The following is a 14884-nucleotide window of genomic DNA, read 5'->3' as shown; positions in this document are numbered from 1 at the left end:
CACTCATAGAATGACACTCGTTTTAAGTAACACTCTGACCTCAGAATCAGCTCTTAAGGCTTCCTTGTCTGTCTGAAAAGCCCATGAGAGCATTTCAGGCATGGAAAGCCAAGGCACTGTGGCAAAAACTGTTCTACATGAAGAATCTCTGTGAGTGAGACCCCAGTGGAAAGAAGTGGCCATCAAAGAAGGATGTACTTTTCTCTAAAGGGAGGAGAGAATTTCCACTTGGCTTATAGCCTTGTCCAAATACTGACAGAGTTTGTGAACACAAAAGGCTTCCATAGCCTGGGCAGCTCATGTCAAGAGCTTTGGGTGGTCACTGATGTCATATATAAGAATGTTAATTGTTAAATTAACAACAGGAGTCACTTTGCACTAACTCCCATGCAGGACATCTGTCCTCATTGAGTTGTATTATGAGAGTTAACTGTAAAACTAGTTCTCTCTCTCTCTCTCTCTCTGTGTGTCTGTGTGTGCAAATTGTTGAAATCTTTGCTTAGTATAGAGTTGGTCTTCTGTGTACAACGTTAATTGAAAGTAAATCTTAATGGAGAATGAGAATGGCAAGGGGAGAGGGAGGAGGTGGAGGGGTGGGAGGGCAAGTATGGCGGGAAGAATAAATATTTTCCTAAAGTTGTACTTATGGAATTTGTATTCTTGAAAAAATAAAAAGAAAAACACCAACAAAAATGGATTAGCAGTACTTCTCCATAATGTTGTGAACCCTCTCACTCTGTTATTGAATGTTTACTACATGCTAGGTTTTGTGCAAAATGCCTTAATTTTTTAATCTTATCTTCACAGCAGTTCAGTGAAGTACACATACTTAGTGTTGCCATCATCACCACCATTACCACCAGAACCCAAACCTTAAGGACATATGGAAAACTATTCAAAATCACATGACTTGGTGTTGCGCTAGAATCCAGACTTTCTGATTCCAGTGCTGAAGCTCTGTACTTCTGTGTTGAACTTACATATCCAGAAGCTTTCACTACATCTTGATTCTGCTCCTGTGTCAGAACATTCTGATCGACAGCTTTTGTATTTTCTGTGTCTGGCGTTCAGTTTTGAGTTGAGCTCTCAAACTCTTTCTTAGAGTAGTTGTCTTCAGCTAGGGTATATATTTACTTGAGGATTCATGGAGACATTCCTGGGTTTTGCATGCCAAAGTAGGATTAATGGTACTGATTTAGATGCTCTATATCCATGTTGACTCTTCCCTAAAATGGCTGACTGAGAGTACTTGCGGTATGCTGAGCCTCCTTTCTTACCTCTCTGTTCACAAATTGCTTTTCTCCTACTTGACAAAGACAGTCAGCCATGCTTCTCCTCCATCTCGAGTCTTGTAATTATTGCCTTGGAGTAAAAGTCTCTGGATCACCAAATACAGGAACCATCAAAACATCCTTAGCTTCTGGATGAGGATTTGAAAATAGCTAAATGAAGAGAACTTTGGTAAGACTCATAGCTGCTTTTTCTAGGATTCTGTATCTTATTTTTTAGAATCAACTTGGTTGTTGTATCCCAGGCAGTGGTGGTAGGGATTTACAAAGAATTCAGGTTAGCACATGTATTTGGTTTGAAAATATGTTTCATGGCCGGAAGTTCTTTTAACAATTGGATTGCCTGGTGGCCATATTTCATTAAATAAACTGATGAAGTCTGTAGTTGCCAAGGTTTAAAGATTATATTTAACTATATATATATATATACACACACAAACACACATACATATGTACTGTACTGGAGATTATATCCTCTCCCTTCATTAAATTTAAGACATCAACTTAGGGGCTAGTGCTGTGGCATAGTGGGTAAACCTACCACCTGCAATGCCGGGATCCCCTGTGGGTGCCGGTTGGAATCCTGGCTGCTCCACTTTCAGTCCAGCTCTCTGCTATGGCCTGGGAAAACAGTGGAGGATGGCCCAAGTCCTTGGGCCCCTGCACCAATGTGGGAGGCCTAGAGGAAGCTCCTGGCTCCTGGCTTTGGATCAGCACAGCTCCAGCTGTTGTGGCCATCTGGGGAGTGAACCAGCTGGTGGAAGACACCCCCCCCCCCCGCCTCTCCTTCTCTCTCTATGTAACTCTGGCTTTCAAATAAATAAATAAATAAATATAAATCTTTTTTTTTTAAAAGACATCAACTTAATAATGTCACAGGAGAACAAGATATTTCAAATTCTTTCAGAAGGTGTATAAGCAAAATTTGAAGAACATGGTGTTAGGTCACTGCACCCATCTTAGCTATCTCACACCAGTCTAGCCTCCCTTTCTTAAAAATAGACTAGAATCATTGATGGTCTTGGGAAGGAATTAGGACTTATTTCTCCCAAGTATTTTACAGTTAGAGTGTTGTCTACTGAAAGTGCTTTAATTAATCCCAGTTGCTGAGTCACCTTCCTTAGAAGCTGCCTGTTAATGTCACACAGGTATTGATTCTATAGGACACTGGTGCCTTTTGAGTCTTTATGTTCTAGAGCTTCTTAATTACATTGGGACTCAATTTATATTAACTATTAAAATATATTTCGAGTTCTAGTAGAGAAGTTGATGAACATTATACTATATTGAAGGAGATGAAGAAATGTCCAATATTAGGATCAAACAAAAATATATTAGAAAGGTATTTAACATTTATTATAATCTTATTTGTTGGTGAAACCAATGTGATGATTATTAAGAGGGAGTTGAACAAAATTATTTATGTTAAGATATATTTTAAAGTTTTGTGTGAAAGGCAGAGTATCAGAGAGCAAGAGAGAGAGAAAGATCTTTCACCCACTGGTTCATTTACCAGATGTGTGCAGTAGCCAGGGCAGGGCCTGGCAGAAGCCAGGAGCCAGGAAATCCATCCAGGTCTGCTACATGGGTGACAGCGGCCCACTTGGGCCATGATCCACTGCTTTCTCAGGTGTGTTAATAGGAAGCTGAATTGGAAGCAGAGCATCTGGAATTTGAAGTAGGTACTCTGATATGGGCTGTTGGCATCACAAGTGGTGGCTTAACCTGCTACACCACAGCGTTGGCCCCTGAGCAAAACTTTTTATGCCAAAATCTGTTTAGGTAAACCAAAATAATACTTAATGTAAGAAGTAAGGATAAAGAAACAAAAACAGCTACCAGGAATACATAAAACCCAAGATTAGGGGCTGGCACTGGTGTAGCAGGTAAAGCTGCCGCCTGTAGTATTGGCATCCCATATGGGCACTGGTTTGAGTCCCAGCTGCTCTGCTTCTGATCCAGTTCTCTGCTATGGCCAGGGAAAGCAATAGAAGATGGCACAGTCCTTGGACTTGTGCACACACGTGGGAGACCCAAAGGAAGCTCCTGGCTCCTGGCTCTGTATTGGCCCAGCTCCAGCTGTTGCGGCCATCTGGTGAGTAAACCAGCGGATGGAAGACCTCTCTCTCTCTCTCTGCCTCTGCCTATCTGTAACTCTGCCTTTCAAATAAATAAATAAGTAAATAAATAAATCTTTAAAAAAACCAAGGTAGAGAAGCAGCTATATAAGAAAAATTTATGTACAGTAGAACTTAAAGTCTGAGGTTGGATACTTTGAGCACCTTGTATGGGAAGTTGGTGGGCTGGAATCCTGGAAAGCAGAGATAATATGGTAGGTGGACATAGTGCTTTGGTGCATAGAGTGAGAAAAATAACCATCATTCCCAAGACATTAGATTCCTACCTGAGTTTATCCCCCAGATCATGTACTGTGCTCTCCTTCATTTCACAAAAACCTTGAGGGATTAGAACCAATGGTTGCCCTAAGAGGTTCTGCTTCACTAGCAGGGTATATCATTTATTGATTCTGAAGCTGTCTGGCCTAGTTCAATAACACATTCAAAAAATTTTTTAAAGTGCCCTTGGTTTCACATCAGTATATTTCTTAATGCACATTCTTTTTCTCATTTTCTGTGTGACTACTTTTATTTTCTTCCTCATTTTGGCAAACTTTTTTTTTAAAGTTTGTTTATTTGAATGGCAGAGTGTGTGAGAGAGAGAGAGAGGGAGAGAGAGATATCTGGTCTGCTGGTTCACTTCCCAAATGGCTGCAACAGCCAGGGCTGGACCATGGCAAAACCAGGAGTCAGGAGCTCCATCAGGATCTCCCACATGGATGGTAGGGACTCACATACATGAGCCATCATTGACTGCTTTTCAGGTATGTTAGTAGGGAGCTGGATTGGAAGCAGAGCAGCTGGAACTCACACCAGCACCTCAATATAGGATGGGTGTCTCCAGTGGGATTTTTTTTTTTTTTTGACAGGCAGAGTGGACAGTGAGAGAGAGAGACAGAGAGAAAGGTCTTCCTTTTCCATTGGTTCACCCTCCAATGGCCGCCGCGGCCTGCGCGCTGCGGCCGGCGCACCGCGCTGAACTGATGGCAGGAGCCAGGTGCTTCTCCTGGTCTCCCATGGGGTGCAGGGCCCAAGGACCTGGGCCATCCTCCACTGCACTCCCGGGCCACAGCAGAGAGCTGGCCTGGAAGAGGGGCAACTGGGACAGAATCTGGCACCCCGACCGGGACTAGAACCCGGTGTGCCGGCGCTGCAAGGCGGAGGATTAGCCTAATGAGCCGTGGCGCCGGCCCTTCAGTGGGATCTTAATATGCTGTGCCACAATGCAGACCCCAACAAACCTTTTCAATAGTCTTTTAATTAAGGATTTTCCTGAAGATTCCATTATTTTTGTGTGCTGTGCTCCACCTGTGATGGATTATTATGTCACCTCTTCCTCACCTTAAGCAAAGGCGTGACTTAAAGAACACCTCCACTGTGTTCCCGTAACACTTACCATGTGAGGATTCATGACGATGTATAAATTGAGTTTCTCAGCCAAATTGTGACAGCCTTGAGACAATGTGAATATCATCTGTGTTTCTTTGGTGCTTTCCTTAAGTGCCTCACACACAGTAGACACATCATGCTTGTTGATTAGATGAATAGATGAATGAACATCAAAGATTTAAAGAGAAAGAAGTAAAAAAAAGCACAGAAATAACATTACCTAAGATTTATACTGTGCTTATTATGTGCTATGGTAAATGCTTTGTGTGTTGTAACTCACGGAAACCTTACAGCCACCCCATGAATCACTTCTCGGGTTTCTTTTTTTCGTAAGTTAAAGACAAGTAGAGTGGCTTGGAAACTCAGCTTTAATTCATTCTTAGGTGAAAATACAAAGTACGCTTTATAGTAGTCTATTTGACCCACTCTGAGTGGCATTAGAGCATAGTGGTTAAGACTGGAGACTAGAGCTAGACTACTTCACATTCAAACCCTGACTCAGACTCTGTTAAGCTGTGGGATTTATTAAGTATGCCTGAATTTGCTGATTTGTAGAAAGAGACTGTAATAAAATGAACCTCATGTGATTGTTGTGGCGACTGAGTAAGTGTGCAGCATGCTGAGGCAGCACCTAGCAAGGAGTAAACACCCAACACATGTTCACTTATTACTATTTTGTAAGTGATTATGGTAACTCTTTTTTTTTTTAACTCTAACACCATTGTTGTTTTAAAATTGTTTATTTGAGAGGCAGAGAACGAGAGAGAGAGAGAGAGAGAGAGAGAGAGACCATCTCCTATATCTACTGGTTCACACCCCAATGCCTGCAACAGCCAGGGCTGTGCCAAGCTGAAGCCAGGAGCTGGGAACTCAGTGCAGATCTCCTTTGTGAGTGGCGAGGACCAAACTACTTGAGCCATCATAGCTGCCTCCCAGGGTGTGCATTAGCATGAAGTTGGAATTGGGAGTGTAGCCGGAACTCAAACCCAGGCACTCTGATGTGGGATATGGTCATCTCAAGTGGCAACCTAGCCACTGCTCCAAACGCCTGCCTCTTTTTAATAATTTTTATTTATTAGTTTTATCTATTTGAAGTGAGAGTGGAGAGAGAGAAAAAATGAACCTAGGTGTCTTAACCACTAGGCTAAACACCTACCCTTAGTTAAATGTTTCAGTGTAGAAACTGGCTGAATTCTTCGTTTGCTTGTTCATATAGAAAGGTTTCAGGGAAGCATTTTCTTTATAAGATTTAAAAATTATTTTCCGGGACCAGCATTGTGGCAGAGCAGGTTAAGCCATTGCCGGTGACACCATCATCCCATATGGCTGCCCCATTTCCAGTCCAGCTCCCTGATAATGTACCTGGGAAAGCAGCAGATCATGGCTCAAGTGCTTGGGCCCTTGCAACCATGTGGGAAACCAGGAAGAATCTCCTGGCTCCTGGCTTTGGCCTGGCCCAGTCCTGGGCATTGCGGCCATTTAGGGAGTAAACCAATGGATGGAAGATCCCTCTCTATCTCACCTCCCTCCCTCCCTCCTTCCCTCCATCCCTCCATCTCTCTCTGTGACTTTGCCTTTTGAATAAAATAAATATTTTTCAAAAAGTTATTTGCACCCTTTGAGTAAAATGTCAGTATTGTTAATTTAGGGAAAACGAAAGATCATTCTTTGTCTTTGTTTTCAGTGACTTTGTTGAGATACTAGGATAGTTTTTGATTTATGTTTTTAAAAATTGAACAAAAATTTATTTCTTAAAGGATTAATTTCTTAAAATTGAAATTTTTAGTGATGTCAGAAAAGAGTGACCTGGCTAAGTCTCAAATAGAAACCATTAGTAATAGGTAATATCAGTTGATGGGTTTTTTAGTTTGCTTCCATTTACATCAGTATTCTGAACAATGGTAGTTTTTTTTTTCAGGGTTCTTAAGAAGCTAAAATAAGATTAACTTCGAGCCACTGTAATGACAAAATCTGCAGTGTAGTTATAAACAGTAACTTTATAGGTGAAGTGACCATGAAACATTTTGATATTTTAATAAGTAAATTTCCTTGAATGAAATCTGAGGAGGTACCACCTCGGGGTGGGTGTTTGGTACAGTGGGTTAAGTTGCTGCCTGAGACACTCATATCCCTTATCAGAGCGGCTGCTTTGAAACATGGTTGCTAGTCTTCCAAGCCAGCTTTCTGCTAACGTGCATCCTGGGAGGCAGCAGGTGATGGCTCACTTACTTAGGTCCCTGCCACTGAAATGGAAGACATAGATTGAGTTTCCAGCTCCTGGTTTCAGCCTGGCTCAGCCCTGGCTGTTGAGGGCATTTTATGGAGTGAACCAGTGGGTGGGAGATAGATCTCTTTCTCTCTGTCTCTGTCTCTGTCTCTCTCTTTCTCTTTCAAATAAAATGGAAAAAAAAAAGCACCTTAGAATGAATTTTACTTTTTTTAAAAAAATTATTTATTTGAAAGGCAGAGTTACAGAGAGAGAGAGGGACACACACACACACACACAGGGCGAGCGAGCAAGAGAGAGAAAGAGACACAGAGAGAGAGAGAGACAGAGAGAGAGACAGAGATCCTCCGTCTGCTGGTTCACTTCTCAAATGGCAGCAGCAACAGCCGGGACTAGGCCAGGCGGGAGCCAGGAGCCATGTGGGTGCAGGAATCTGAGCACTTGTGTGGTCCTCTGCTGCTTTCTCATGTGCATTAGCAGGGATCTGGATCTGAAGTGGAGCAGCCAGGACTTGAATTGTTCCTATATGGGATGTTGGGGCTGCAGGTGGCAGCTTAACCCTCTGAGCCACAATTCCAGCCCCTTAAAATGAATTTTACTTACAATGATGACTCCTTATAGAGCTTCCTATAAAGTTCCTAGTCAGCTCCTTCAAAATCTTGGTGAAAGAGCTCTTTCTCATGTGTCTGGAATGTGCACGTGTTTGTGAATGGCAGCCCAAGCAAAGAGGCACAAAACAGAGATTAGGGGCTGGCGTTGTGGAGTAGTGGATTAAGTTGCACTTGCACCATCTGCATCCCATAGAGGCAGTAGTTTTCTAGAACTGGCTGTTTTACTTCTGATCCAGCTATCTGCTTACATGCATGGGAAAGCAGCAGAAGATGGCCCAAATACTTGGGCCCCTGCACCCACATGGCATACCGGGAAGAAATTCCTGGCTTCTGCTTTTGGACTGGCCTAGATCCAGCTATGGCAGCCATTTGGGGAGTGAATCAGCAGATGGAGGATTTCCCTCTCTCTCTCTCTCTTTCTCACTCTGCCTTTCAAATAAATAAATATATCTTAAAAAAACCACATAGGTTACTTTTATAAATTGTTTCTGCATAATGTGACTAGATTGGAGGACTGTGTTTTTCCCACTGACAGGTGTGTGTAATTCCCAATGGCCTTCAACCAGCAATAGGCCTATAGTCTTACAACGTATGACATTTAGGGTATTGTTCCACTCTTGCAGGGATTTTTTTCTTCTCTTAGGAAATTCAAAGAAAGAAATATACCAGTGCATTGAGAAAGGTGGTCATAGATGAGAAGGCTCCACTTCTGTAACTATGAAAGGGGTTTTGTGAGATTCTACCTTTCTGTGAAAGCTGACAATGCTGCTACAGGTTGTTTGACTCAACCCTTTTACTCCTGCACAGCAGTCAAACATGAGGCTTTGTTTCTTAGTTACATCAAAGTCAAGATTTTTGTCTTAACCTTAAATATGTTTGAACTCTTATTCTAATTTAGGTTTTGTTCCTCTGAAATTACTTTTTTTTTCTGCATATATGTGAACTTACAGATTTGGGGAGAGAGTTCCTACATTGCTAGTTTTTGACTTCTTATTTTAAAAATTATGATTATTTACTGATGACCAAAATATCATTAAATATTTTTAAAAGATTTATTTGAGGCCAGTGCCGTGGCTCAATAGGCTAATCCTCCACCTGTGGCGCTGGCATCCCGGGTTCTAGTCCCAGTTGGGGCGCCGGATTCTGTCCTGGTTGCTCCTCTTCCAGTCCAGCTCTCTGCTGGGGCCCGGGAGTGCAGTGGAGGATAGCCCAAGTGCTTGGGCCCTGCACCCCATGGGAGACCAGGAGAAGCACCTGGCTCCTGGCTTCGGATGGGTGCAGCACACCGGCCGAGGCAGCCATTTGGGGGGTGAACCAATGGAAGGAAGACCTTTCTTTCTGTTTCTCTGTCACTGTCTATAACTCTCTCTCTCTCTTCTCTCACTGTCTAACTCTGCCTGTCAATAAAAAAAAAAAAAAGATTTATTTGAAAGGCAAAATGATTGGGGTGGGGTGGGGGTAGCAGATAGAAATAGAGAAATCTTCCATCTGCTAGTTCACTCCCCAAATAATTACAATGGCTGGGACTGGGCCAAGCTGAAGCCAGGAGTAAAAAACTCAATCCTGGCCTGCCCATGTGGATGGCAGGGTCCCAGGCACTCAGCCGTCTTCCACTACTTCCTCAGACACATTAGTGGGGAATTGGATCAGCTGTGGAGCAGCCGACACTTGAACCAGCACTCTGATATGGGAAGCTGGCATTGTCAGCAATGGCTTAGTTTGCTGTGCCACAATGCTGTCCCTTGTCATTAAATATTAATATGTAGTTTGCTCACCAGTATAATAGGCATGATGATATCTTCATGGTTTTTGTTAGGATGAAATAACTAATGCAAACTTCTGTTTGTATAGTAATTGGCAGATGTAAGTACTTAATTTGTGGGCCCGGCGCCATGGTGCAGTAGGTCAATCCTCCACCTGCGGCGCCGGCATCCCATAGAGGCACTGGTTCTAGTCTCGGCTGCTCCTCTTCCAGTCCAGCTCTCTGCTGTGGCCTGGGAAAGCAGTAGATGATGGCCCAAGTCCTTGGGCCCCTGCACCCACATGGGAGACCAGGAAGAAGCACTTGGCTACTAGCTTCGGATCGGTGCAGCTCCGGCCGTTGCGGCCATTTGAGGAGTGAACCAACAGGAGGAAGACCTTTCTCTCCCTCCCTCATTGTCTGTAGCTCTCTCAAATAAACAAATAAAATCTTTTTAAAAAGTCTTTTAATTTGTGGCAGGTGTCTTTTGCTAGTGTTAATTTTTAATAATAATTTAGTGACATGGAGCAAATAAAATGAGTAGAAAAAGCAGATTACAAAATGATGTCTCATGTCTTGAAAAATAAAATGTTATATGTACTTTTCGTGCCTTGGCATAACATTGGTTGTCTTTCTGTGTGATGAAATTATTTTATTTTAAAAATTATTTAGAGGCAGATGTGGCGGTGGCGCATGGGTTAAGCTTCCTCTTGCAATGCTGGCATCCCCTGTGTGTACCAGTTTGAGTCCTGTCTGCTCCACTTCTGATCCAGCTCCCTGCTAACGCACCTAGGAAAGTAGTGGAAGATGGCTCAAGTATTGGGGCCCCTATGCCCACGTGGGAGACCTGAATGGAGAGCGCCAGGCTCCTGGCTTCAGCATGGCTCAGCGACATGGCCATTTAGGGAGTGAACCACTAGATGGAAGATTGCTCTCTCGATTTCTCTCTCTGTTGCTGTAACTCTGCTTTTCAAATAAATAAATTTTTAAAAAATTGTTTAAATTTTATTTACTCTTTATTTTTATTTTATTTTATTTTATTTTTTATTTTTGACAGGCAGAGTGGACAGTGAGAGAGAGAGACAGGGAGAAAGGTCTTGCTTTACCGTTGGTTCACCCTCCAATAGCCTCTGCGGCCGGCACACTGCGCTGATCCGAAGCCAGGAGCCAAGTGCTTCTCCTGGTCTCCCATGCTGGTGCACGGCCCAAGCACTTGGGCCATCCTCCACTGCACTCCCGGGCCCCAGCAGAGAGCTGGACTGGAAGAGGGGCAACCGAGACAGAATCCGGTGCCCTGACCGCGACTAGAACCAGGTGTGCTGGTGCTGCAGGTGGAGGATTAGCCTATTGAGCCACGGCACCGGCCAATGTATGCATGAATTTCAAAATTTTTTTGCCTCAAAAACAAACTTCTTTTGATTCTGTTTTCTATAAATAAACTTTTTGAGGTATTCTCCTAAAGGTTTTGGAACCATCTGCATTTTCAGGAATTTACCAGGATCTTGGGTAATGTGGGGCAATTCTATATTCTATACTCAGAAGCATAGTTGCTAGCTCATATGGTAATTCTATTTTTAATTTTTTGAGGAATTGGTATACTATTTTTTCTTGGTAGCCACACAGTTTTACATTCCAGTCACTCTACATCCTCACCAACACTTGTTTTCTGCTTTAATGCATTCTGGTTGCATGTATGTGTGATGATCAGTTAAATTTGTATGTGTAAATACTGTTTTCAGAGTTTTCTTAGAAGCTTCAAATGTCCTAGTCCAGTGTTTGCCCCAGACGTGTTGAGTCAAAATCTACAGGATAGGAATCTGTATATTTGACTAGTTTTCCATAGTGATCATTATCACTAGACAAGTTTGAAAAATCTTGATTAGGTCTCTATTTCCTATGATTATCAGCCAGATTGGTTTTATAAACTTTCCAAAACAACTCTCTTGGAGATTCACAATGGCGTTAGTTTATTAAAAGATATGTAAAAATCCTCCCCCTACAGATTCTTTTTATTTTTGCTAAATTTAGCATTTCCCAACTAAGCCATCAATGCTTTTCTTTTTTGCAGCCTATCATAACTTCTTATGCTATACTGTTATTTCTCAAAACATAGTTTGATGAATACTCATTTTAAACAAATGTTTCTCAACTCTCATTTCATGGGAAAATTTTACCATTCTGAAAATGTTAATGCTGAAACGTTTTACTAAGTCTTAGTGATCTATATAACCTTACTCGGTATTTTTAGGCCTTAACTATCAAGTATCTATGTGAAAGAGGTCTTTTGTTTCTACATACATACCATAGCCTTGTCTGTTTATGAATAATGGAAACTATTCATTTTTTATGGTTTCCCTAGGTTGTTTTCATTATTTTAATCTTTATTGAAATTTTTTTATTTTTAAAAAATTTTAAAAGATACATAAAAATTGTACATATTTGTGGGGTACCATGTGATGTCTTGATCCATGTATATATTGAATTTAGAGTAAGTGTTGTTATCTCCTAAAACATTTATCCTCTCTTTTTGGTGAAAACATTCAAAATCCTCTCATATATATATATATATATTCCGATTATTAATTTTATGTCAGATGTATAATTTGTCAATATTTTCTCCTGTAGGTTGTTTCTTCAATCTATTTTTTTTTGTTTCCTTCACTCTACTGAAGCTTCTTAGCTTTATGAAGTCCCATACTGTGGGACTGTAAAAAAAAAAAAGAAAAAAATTAAAGCACAGTTTTTCAATCATACAAGTACATTTCAAAGGTTCAGGAGCTGCATGTGGCAAGTAGCTTCTAGCTTCTGGATTGGTCTGTGGAAACAGAACATTTTGGCTCTTACATAAAGTTCTATGGCACATTGCTAATCTAAAAGTGTCTAAAATATCATTCTATTATTTTTTAAAGTTTTTAAAGATTTATTTATTTGAAAGCCAGAGTTAAACAGAGATAGGAGAGACACAGAGAGAGAGAGAGAGAGAGAGAGAGAGTCTTTCATCCATTGCTTCATTCCCGAATTGGCCACAATGGCCAGAGCTGCACTGATCCGAAACCAGGAGCCAGGAGCTTCTTCTTAGTCTGCCACATGGATGCAGGGGCCCAAGGACTTGGGCCATCTTCTACTGCTTTCTCAGGCCAGGGCAGAGAGCTGGATCGGAAATGGAGCAGCTGGGCCTTGAACTGCTGCACATATGGGATCCGGCACTTCAGGACAGGTCGTTAACCCGCTGCACCACAGCACTGGCCCCTTAAATATCATTCTGATTTATTATGTGACCTAGTTGAGGTCACTGTGCTGAAACTGCAGTGTATAATTTGCAGAAATGATTTGCTTAATAAAGCAATGAGGCTAGAAAAGTTTCATTAGATCTAAAGATGAAAAATTTAGAATTAGAAAATATACCCAACCAAAAATGAAAACAAAACAATATATTCTTCGGAAAACTCATTCATACAAAGGAGTTGTTTACAAGAAACCTATGAAATCTTTTAAAATCTTATAGCAAATTTTTTTTTCTTTTTTTTGACAGGCAGAGTGGACAGTGAGAGAGAGAGGCAGAGAGAAAGGTCTTCCTTTTCCGTTGGTTCACCCCACAATGGGCGCTGCGGCTGGTGCACCACTTTGATCTGAAGCCAGGAGCCAGGTGCTTCTCCTGGTCTCCCATGGGGTGCAGGGCCCAAGGACCTGGGCCATCCTCCACTGCACTCCTGGGCCCCAGCAGAGAGCTGGAGTGGAAGAGGAGCAACCGGGACAGAATCCAGTACCCCTTATAGCAAATTTTTTAAAAAATTAAAAAATTGTGAATGCCAGAGAGGGCGTGATGGTGAGAGGGAGAGAGAGCTCTCATCTGTCTGCTATTATATTCCCCAAATGCACACAGTAAATGGTACTGGGACAGCCTGTAGCCAAGAGCCTGGTTTTCCTATGTGAGTAGTGGAGTCCCAAGTACTATAACCATCACCTGCTGTCTCCTAGCATCTGCCTTACCAGGAAAGTGGAATCAGAAGGGGAGGTGGGACTTGAACCCAGGTATTCCAATGTGAGATTGGATGGTCCACATTGTGTCTTTTTTTTTAATTTTTATTTTTTGACAGGCAGAGTTAGCGAGAGAGAGAGAGACAGAGAGAAAGGTCTTCCTTCCGTTAGTTCACCCCCAAATGGCCACTATGGCTGGCGCACTGCGCCGATCTGAAGCCAAGAGCCGGGTGCTTCTCCTGGTCTCCCATGTGGGTGCAGGGCTCAAGCACTTGAGCCATCCTCCACTGCCTTCCCGGGCCCCAGCAGAGAGCTGGACTGGAAGAGGAGCAACCAGGACAGAATGCGGCGCCCCAACCGGGACTGGAACCCAGAGTACTGGCACTGCAGGTGGAGAATTAGCCTAGTGAGCCATGGCTCCAGCCCACATTGTGTCTTAATTCCTGTGCCAAATACCTGCCCCTAAAAACTTTTTATTTAACATTTTCTTTGCACAATATTTTATTAAATATTTTTACAAAGTAATATCCAGTGAGAGTATGGGTGGGAGGGTGATGGGTGGGGAAAATCACCATGTTTCCATATTTGTATGTATTAAATGCATGAAGTTGTACTACTTAAGTAAAATAAAAAAGTAAAAAAAAAAAAAAATAAAGCAATATCCAGACTTGATATAGCTGCTAAGGAAACATTGTTCCACTGTAGGAACTGGAATGGTAGGTGGCTCAGGCTTCCCAACCTTCTGTTCTCAGATAGATGTGGTAGGCACTATTTCATCTTTTGGTACCATGATGCTAATATGGCCAGGCAGGGGTCTTTTTAAGACTAATCTTAACAGTTGCATCAACTGTAATCAATAAAGCATGATTTTCACTTTCATGTCCAGCACACCTGTCTGAGCAGCTCATGGTGGTGTCAACATAGAAGTTAACAGGGTCCTCACTGTGGATCATTAGGCCATTTACATACTTCATGGATTGACAGCTTTGTCTTTGGAATTTCCTAGGCATCATGATCTCACAGCCCTTGGCTCCATTCTCCATGATGGTCTGGAGAACCTCATTGCGGTCGCTCTGTACAGCAAACCCTCATAGGAGTTTGTAGCACAGAGACTGCCTGGGCAGTAGAGACCTCCTGTAGCCACCTTTTTAGCATGAAGTTCTACTGTGCCTTCTGGGAAGCCAGACCTCTTCTGAATTACTGCAGTCAATTCTTGATTTCCTGACTCTTCTCACCAGGGGCATTCTGTGTCCTGGTGGCTCACATAATGATTTCTTTCTTGGTTGGTGTAACTCAGACTTCAACTCCTGAATGAGAAACTCATTCAGTTCAGCTTTTTTTTTTTTTTTTTTTTAATTTATTTTATGTATTTGAAAGTCAGAGTTACACACAAAGAGAGATAGCTTCTATCCGCTGGTTCACTCTCCAAATGGCCACAACGGGCAGGGCTGGGCCAGACTGAATCCAGGAGCCAGGAGCTTCTCCTGGGCCTCCCACATGGGTGCAGGGGCCCAAGCACTTGAGCCGTCCTC

At 42.3% G+C, this 14884-nt stretch overlaps 1 protein-coding gene and 1 pseudogene across 1 annotated transcript in view; one reads left to right on the top strand and one right to left on the bottom strand.

Annotated features, from left to right (window-relative positions):
• Positions 1 to 14395, bottom strand: part of LOC103351011 (small ribosomal subunit protein uS3 pseudogene) — a 31587-nt pseudogene extending 17192 nt beyond the window's left edge.
• SMYD3 (SET and MYND domain containing 3) overlaps positions 1 to 14884 on the top strand; it is a 777767-nt gene that overhangs the window by 99416 nt on the left and 663467 nt on the right. The window lies entirely within an intron of this gene.

This window comes from Oryctolagus cuniculus, chromosome 13 (assembly GCF_964237555.1).
Source record: "Oryctolagus cuniculus chromosome 13, mOryCun1.1, whole genome shotgun sequence".
NCBI lineage: Eukaryota > Metazoa > Chordata > Mammalia > Lagomorpha > Leporidae > Oryctolagus > Oryctolagus cuniculus.
This window is presented reverse-complemented; position numbering and strand designations above follow the sequence as displayed.